Consider the following 6,614-nt stretch of genomic DNA (forward strand, 5'->3'; position numbering starts at 1 on the left):
CGGGCGCGTCCGTGACGTCACCGCGCGCGCCGGAAGTGCCTCGCGGGAGCGCGGCAGAGGCGGCGGCGGAGCCGGGGTCCCGCGGTGCGCTGTGCTGCTGGCGGTCCTGTCCGCGGAGTCGGTGAGAGCGCGTTCCTTTGCCGAGAGGTAATGGGCCGGGAGAGAGGGCTGCAATCCCGGGGCGCCGGGGCGCGCTTTTCGCGGCCGAAACGTGTCGCGTGGGGACCGCGCGACAGTTCTGCGCTGACGTGCGGCGTGGAGCGAAGCTGCGAGTTTTGGCAGCGAGGAAGAGCGGAGCGCGGGACACCTCCGCTTCCCGCGCCTTAATTCTGCGAGGTACTTTTTTTTGGCCACTTTACTCAACAGAAATGCTTAATTTTTTTTTTTTCTGAAGACCATAATGTATTGTAATCTCAAACTTATCTTTAATTCAGTTCATAATTTTAAATATTGTAATAGAATTAGTAATAGGCACTTTTTGTATTTAAATAGATAGCAGGAATGGAACTATAGATACATATGTTTTATTGAAAGAATAAAAATACCTAGGTTTAGTGCATATGTAGATGTGAACAGTTTGGGGATTTTAATGGCTCGGGGTTCTGATTTGGGCCATTGGGTAACAGGTGGTGTCACTGGGCGAAGCAGGAGCCTTGGTCGCTTTGTCATTGCTCTGACAAAGTGTCGTTGCTCTGACCTTCACAGGTTAAATTTATTTTGCATCACAGTTTGAAGAGGTTTTAAGCCCCTCAGACGGATGGCACCATAGGATGACACGGTAGAGCAGCATCTCAGAGGAGAAACTGCCCGCGGTGGAGCAGGCAGCAAGCAGCAGGCAGCAGGCAGCAAGCCTCAAGCCTGCTTTCTTTCTGTCCCTCTATTCCATCCAGGCTATAAGCCTACCGGTGGGTTCCGCTGGCACCCATGGTGGGGAACCATTATCCACAGCTAGAACTGGGCTAAGTCACGTTATCTCACACCACGCACCGCCGTCGTGCCCCCTGATGGAGCTCCCTCTCCAAAGCTGCATTCCTGGGCGCCTGAGTATTGGGAGGACATCTAGATACAAGGCTTAGCAACAGGGAATCAGGAGATGAAGTGGATTTCTCAGGAGTAGGAGGAATTTGTTTTGGCAGTGTGAATCGAAGGTGTCTGTGAGACCTTCTCTTGAAAGGTGGGAGGTAGGGTGAAAGTAGAGATCTGGCCTCCTTTTGCTTGCAGTAACCGTGTTTGTGGATTTATAATGTCCTCTGAATACTGAGCATGTATTTGGTACTGAGCACATATTTTGCACATCGTTGTTCTAGGGGCGTGATCAACTAACAAAGTAGATAACTTTACTTTCATTAAGCTCATATTTTCTAGTAAGACATCAATAATACACATTAAAAATAAATTAACTGTTAAGTGATTAGTGCTGTGAAAAAATAGCAAAGTGGGAGACTTCATGAAATGACATTAAGAAGATATTTAAAAGATGAATATATATATATATATAGCTGTATCCTAGCTGCCTTATTTGTAGGTTTTCAGCAAAATTATATTTTTACTTTTTTTGCTACTTTTTAAAAGCTCTAGCTCTTTTCCGGCTGGAACCATGGAGGTTGCAGAAGAGAAGAAAAAGAAGGCTCCTGCTGTGCCAGAAACCCTTATGAAAAAGCAAAAACATTTTGCAGAGCTAAAGATAAAGCGCCTGAGAAAGAAGTTTGCCCAGAAGACACTTCACAAGGAGAGGAGGAAGCTCATCTATGAAAAAGCCAGGCACTATCCTAAGGAGTACAGACAGATGTACAGAACTGAGATCCGAATGGCTAGGATGGCGAGAAAAGCTGGCAACTTCTATGTCCCTGCAGAGCCCAAACTGGCATTTGTCATCCGGATCAGGGGTATCAATGGTGTGAGCCCAAAGGTCCGCAAGGTGTTACAGCTTCTTCGCCTTCGCCAAACTTCAATGGTACCTTCGTTAAGCTCAACAAGGCTTCAGTTAACATGCTGAGAATTGTAGAGCCATACACTGCATGAGGACACCCAAACCTGAAGTCAGTGAACGAACTAGTATACAAGCGTGGCTACGGCAAAATCAATAAGAAGCGAATTGCCTTGACAGATAATTCATTGATTGCTCAATCTCTTGGTAAATATGGGATCATCTGCATGGAGGATCTGATTCATGAGATATATACTGTTGGAAAAAGCTTCAAAGAGGCAAATAACTTCCTGTGGCCGTTCGAGTTATCATCTCCTTGAAGTGGAATGGAGAAAAAGACCACCCATTTTGTGGAAGGTGGAGATGCAGGAAACAGGGAAGACCAGACCAGCAGGCTTATTAGAAGGATGAACTAAGGTATACCCCATGGTATTTTTATGATTTGGTCAGTTAATAAAGTATCTGCTTCTAAATTGAAAAAAATAAATAAAAGCTCTAAATTGTGGATTGATTCATAAAGTACATAAGACATTGAAGTTTTTGCAGTAATACGGTAGTATATTAGCTTTCAAACTGCTGGCTAGTGGCAAGATAGCTCAGCGGACTAAGTGCCTGCTTAGACAAGAGCAGGGACAGGGATTCGATCCTTGGCACCACATACCACGCCAGCCCCGCCCCCAGGCATGCTAATCCCGACACTGGGAGACTTGAAAACATGAGGATCTCTACTAGACAGAGCTGTGTAGTAAGACCCTGCACAAAATACATAAAAAGCGGACTTTGTGTGTAGCTTGTGGAGTCGGCATTTGTGGCTGCGAAGGGTTTAGCGAGATGTCTCACACTATTTTGCTGGTACAGCCTACCAAGAGGCCAGAAGGCAGAATTTATGCTGGCTATGAATCTGACCATGAAACTGTCTCATTGCTATTTGTTTCTCAATAAAATTATAGAAAAAAAATAATTGATTGGAAACAGTAGGGGCTGGGAGCGCAGGTATGTGCAGTGTGTGCCGTGGAATGCTGTCCTGTGAGCCTCATTCCATTTTGTTACACTCTAGCCAGGATTGAATGCATTAGATGAAATGTGAGGTGCGAGGATCTTCTCAATCCGAAACCCATTGAGCCCTTCTTCTTTTTCTTCTTCTTTTTTTTTACTTAAACATTTTTATGATTCAAAAGGCAGTTGTTCCTTCTTGATGTTGGTTCCAGTCCTTCAGATTGTTTCTATCTGATTCAGATTGTTTCTATCTGCTTTAGAACATTCACTTTACTAATCTTTTAAGATGGGGTAGGGAATGATGACAAAGTTTAGTTATGTTCTCAAGAAAAAGTCTTAGTGAAAATAAATGGTGGTGGTTTTTTTTGTTTTTGTTTTTTTTCTGGAACTGGGGATCGAACTCAGGCCCTTGCACTTGCTGGGGAAGGACTTATTCCACTGAGCCATCTCCCTGGCCCCAATAAATGTTCTTTAGTTTAAATTTATTTATTTTTTTAAACATTTATTTATTGTGTGTGTGTGTGTGTGTGTGTGTGTGTGTGGCCGGCTCAGCCCACCAGGGGGCGGGGCTGGCTGGCATGTGGTGCTGGGAGATTGAACCGCGGTCCCTGTGCTTTGCTAAGCTTGTTCTGAGTAGGTGCTTTAGACCACTGAGCCGTCTCACCAGCCCTTTAGTTTAAATTTTTTTAAAAAAAGAAAAGAAAAACTGCTGCCTCCAGGCAAGGTGTGGTGGTGGCATGGTGGCTCAGGCCTGTAATCATAGCACTTGGGAGGCTGATGCAGGAGGATCCTTGCAAGTTAGAGACTACTGAGCTCAAGACCAGCCTGAACTGCATAGTGAGACACTGTCTCAAAAAGACAAAAAAAAAAAAAAAAGTGCTGGCTAGAATACTAGCAAAGGATCAGGAGAGACCAATTATTCCGGTCTTATGTCTGCAGTGTAGTACTGAGTTACTTCACAAGATCTCTGCAGCATTTGGAGGAAGAAATCTTTTTAATACTGTCTAACTATAATTCTATTTAATAATTCTGTTTAATATGAATATGTTAATATCTTTAAGATTTCCATTTATTTTGAATTTCATATCAAGTGGTAAAGTGATAAGCCATATTGCAAGAGCTGTTCTTTCTTTAGTCTTTCTTTCCTCCTCCTCCTCTTCCTTTTTTTTTTTTTGAGATACCAGGGATTGAACTCAGGATCTTGCGCTTGCCAGGCTTTCTTCTTTAAAAACCAAGTCTTACTTACTCCCAGGCTGGCCTCAAGGTTCTGATCTTAAGCTGTTCTCCTGCCTCAGCCTCCACATAACATAATACCGCCATAGATTGTTTTTTTACCTCCAAGATAAAATATTTCATAGATTTAAACTTTACATAATGAAGCTCTCTTTACAGTTTTGAAGAAAGTCATTACAAAGTCCTCCATAAACTCTTGTGTGAATTTAACATGTCATTTGAACAAAAGATCGTTGTCTTGATTTCTGGATTATTTTTGAATGTGAGACCATTTTTGTCAAGAATAAAACTAGGAATTTCCAGGACGAGGATGCTCATATTTGTTGTTAAAGTTCGTGAGATATTGTAGTATGACAGTCAAGAGCAACCTTACATGTAGTGCCATCTTCTCTGAGAGAAGGAGAGTTGCCTCACCCAGCTCTCGCCAAGCGAGGCCAAACACAGTGTTTGGTCCCACCCAGCAGCCTAGACCATGAACCACCAGGCCACGCCATGACCTCTTCTCCTTGTCCTGTTCTCATCCTTCTCTGTGTGCGTTGCCCACCTTGTCTTCGGCCTGTACATGTCCTGTCTGTATGTGTGCTTGCAGCTGTGTAGCCCTGGTTTCTGTAGTGTCGAGTTTACCCTGTACCCTGAGTGTCAGCTCTCAAAGGAGAAAGTGCTTCGTACTTGATGAAAGGAACGTAGCCTCCTATCTCTCCAATCTGAACAGTGCTGGCAGGAATTGTATTTTAGTTTTGTAGCACTTGGCTGGGTCTGCGAGCTAGGTGAGACATCCCTTTGTCCATGTCTGTGTGTCTGTCTGTCTCTCTCTAATGCACCCTACACCCTCAGGTTCATGCCCTCACTCTGGCAGAGTGAAGAAGTGGGTGAGGCTAGCTCAAAGCTGAAAGCCTCGAGTGGAAACAGGGAAGTCAGGTTGTGGTGAGTGAGGAAGGTAGAAGTAAAAGTGGTGCAATGCAAGGGGCCGGAGAGATGGCTCAGTAGAGTAAGCGCTTGGCTGGCAAGTGCAAGGGCCCGAACTCCCTGGTACCGGGGGCAGGAAAAAAAAAAAGCTTTAAGTGGATAACGAAAACTTACTGAAATTCCCAGCATGGGGTCTTTGCCCTGGTCATACATACAGGGGTAAGCTGGTATCTAAAAATATCTGCTTCGGCCTGGTGAGATGGCTAAGTGGTCTAAAGCACCTACTTAGACAAGCTAAGCTAAGCAAAGCATAGGTACCGCGGTTCACTCCCCCAGCACCACATGCCAGCCAGCCCCGCCCCCTGGTGGGCTGAGCTGGCCACACGCACTAAATAAATAAATGAATGAATAAATAAATAAATAAAATACATTTTAAAAAATAAATAAAAAATAAAAATGCCTGCTTCACTTATTGGTGTAATTAAGCCAAGCAGGGTCTTAGCTTTTGTTTCTGGGTAGAGGAAAAGGTCAGAGGCTAGGACTAGCACATAGTGCATGCATGTAATAATTTTACAAGAAATCACTTCTTCCAGTATACAATGCACAATATGTCTGTGGTAAATACTAGTCATCAGCCACCCAAGTCATGCTCTAATTCCCTGCCTACCCCCCCAACTGTCACTGCAATTTGAAAATTTATCTGGATATCTTTGTATTAAAATAAATTCATAGGGCCGGGGAGATGGCGCAGTAGAATAACCGCTTCCCTGGCAAGTCCAAGAGCCTGAGTTCAATCACCGCTTCCGCAAAAAAAAAAAGGAAAGAAAAAAAAATTAATAGTTTTAAAAAACACAAGGTAGAGATTTTTTTTTTTTTTTAGGGATCACTGTGATTTGTTTTAGGGCCCTTTGGCTCTGTATTCACAGAATTGTTCATTTAACACTTTTCTCTAATTAAAACTACTGAACATGAAGGGAACAGATGTAAGCACTCAGAATGCAGAACATGGGAAACCTAATATTACACAAACCACTCAACAAGAAGTAGGAGTAAATGGTCTGTCTGCTTTTTAAACTGTGCAATAAATGAAATTATTTTCTTCCTGGTGTGAGAGTGGAGAAGTGCACGTGGTCTTTGGCTCCCCTTCCGGTGGTGGTTGGGAATGATTTCTTAGAGGCTTTAAGTTAGGCCTTAAATAGCAGGAAGGCGGAGCCTGAGTGCAGGAACCACAGACTGCCCCGAAGCTGGAGGGTGTCAGGACGCCTGAGGACGCGGCCTGCTTGTCCAGCGCAGGCGCACAGTGGGATACAGCGCTGTAGCTGTGACTACGCCCAGGTGACCTCCCGTGCGCTGGCTACGCACTCCGCAGGAGTGTGACCATGAGGTGACAGCCTGTGTGCGATCCTGCAGCACCCAGGCGGCTCTTCCCGTGGGCACCCACTCTGCTGTCCGCCCTGCCCCGCGCCACGCTGCCTGCCGTGCTGCCGCTGTCTCCCACACGTGCATTCTTTAACCTCGGGACCCCTGAGTGGGCTGACACTAGGGCTTTTTT

General features: G+C 44.8%; 1 protein-coding gene across 5 annotated transcripts in view; it reads left to right on the forward strand.

The window, feature by feature from the left end:
- The first annotated feature begins 41 nt into the window (after positions 1–41).
- Positions 42–6,614, forward strand: part of Pphln1 (periphilin 1) — a 306,142-nt gene continuing 299,569 nt past the window's right edge. For 2 of the 5 annotated variants that reach the window (XM_023723541.1, XM_023723542.1), the window contains exon 1: positions 45–147. The gene's annotated coding sequence lies outside the window, so the exon portion shown is untranslated. Of the gene's footprint in view, positions 198–236; positions 337–6,614 lie in introns of all 5 variants that reach the window. The other 3 variants (XM_023723544.1, XM_023723545.1, XM_023723543.1) reach the window with 3 other exon arrangements.

This window comes from Octodon degus, unplaced genomic scaffold (genome assembly GCF_000260255.1).
Source record: "Octodon degus isolate 3935 unplaced genomic scaffold, OctDeg1.0 scaffold00100, whole genome shotgun sequence".
Classification (NCBI taxonomy): Eukaryota; Metazoa; Chordata; class Mammalia; order Rodentia; family Octodontidae; genus Octodon; species Octodon degus.